Source organism: Arachis ipaensis, chromosome B4 (genome assembly GCF_059453495.1).
Source record: "Arachis ipaensis isolate K30076 ecotype BB chromosome B4, ASM5945349v1, whole genome shotgun sequence".
Classification (NCBI taxonomy): Eukaryota; Viridiplantae; Streptophyta; class Magnoliopsida; order Fabales; family Fabaceae; genus Arachis; species Arachis ipaensis.
In genome coordinates this window covers 116,932,311-116,933,538 of record NC_142439.1, presented here as the reverse complement: position 1 = coordinate 116,933,538, position 1,228 = coordinate 116,932,311, and the positions used below count along the sequence as shown (strand labels likewise).

Genomic DNA, 1,228 nt, shown 5'->3' with positions numbered 1-1,228 from the left:
TAGATCAGAGACTAAGTTTGCTAAATTAGAGGTATTTTGTTCAGAGTTCTCTGTCTGTTGCTGAGTGGATGATGGAAAAGGCTTGCTATTGATAAACCTATTTCTTCCACCATTATTAAAGCCTTGTTAAGGCTTTTGATCCTTCCATGAGAGATTTGGATGATTTCTCCATGAGGGGTTATAGGTGTTTCCATAAGGTTCACTCATATAATTCACCTCTGCTGTTGCAGGGTTTTCAGGATCATAAGCTTCTTCTTCAGAAGATGCCTCTTGAGTACTGTTGGATGCAGCATGCATTCCATTCAGACTCTGAGAAATCATATTGACTTGCTGAGTCAATATTTTATTCTGAGCCAATATAGCATTCAGAGTATCAATTTCAAGAACTCCCTTCTTCATAGGCGTCCCATTATTCACAGGATTCCTTTCAGAAGTGTACATGAACTGGTTATTAGCAACCATGTCAATGAGTTCTTGAGCTTCTGCAGGCGTTTTCTTTAGGTGAATGGATCCACCTGCAGAAGTATCCAATGACATCTTAGCTAATTTAGACAGACCATCATAGAATATATCCAGGATGGTCCATTCTGAAAGCATGTCAGAAGGACACTTTTTGGTCAGTTGCTTGTGTCTCTCCCAAGCTTCATAGAGGGATTCACCTTCTTTCTGTCTGAAGGTCTGAACATCCACTCTAAGCTTGCTCAGCTTTTGAGGAGGAAAGAACTTGGCTAAGAAAGCCGTGACCAGCTTATCCCAAGAGTTTAGGCTATCTTTGGGTTGAGAGTCCAACCACACTCTAGCTCTGTCTCTTATAGCAAAAGGGAAAAGCATGAGCCTGTAGACTTCAGGATCTACTCCATTAGTCTTAACAGTATCACAGATCTGCAAGAATTCAGTTAAGAACTGAAAAGGATCTTCAGATGGAAGTCCATGGAACTTGCAGTTCTGCTGCATCAGAGAAACTAATTGAGGTTTTAGCTCAAAATTTTTTGCTCCAATGGTGGGGATGGAGATGCTTCTTCCATGTAAATTGGAATTAGGTACAGTAAAGTCACCAAGCATCCTCCTTGCATTATTATTATTTTTGGCTGCCATCTCCTCTTCTTGTTCGAAAATTTCTGAAAGGTGCTTGCTGGATTGTTGTAATTTAGCTTCTCTTAGTTTCCTCTTCAAAGTCCTTTCAGGTTCTGGATCTGCTTCAACAAGAATGTTCTTGTCCTTGCTCCTG

General features: G+C 40.5%; 1 non-coding gene across 1 annotated transcript; it reads left to right on the top strand.

Moving 5' to 3' along the window:
* The first annotated feature begins 591 nt into the window (after positions 1-591).
* Positions 592-699, top strand: LOC148568905 (small nucleolar RNA R71). The gene has a single exon (XR_015882546.1). It is a non-coding gene; the product is annotated as a small nucleolar RNA R71 (small nucleolar RNA).
* Positions 700-1,228: the final 529 nt, after the last annotated feature.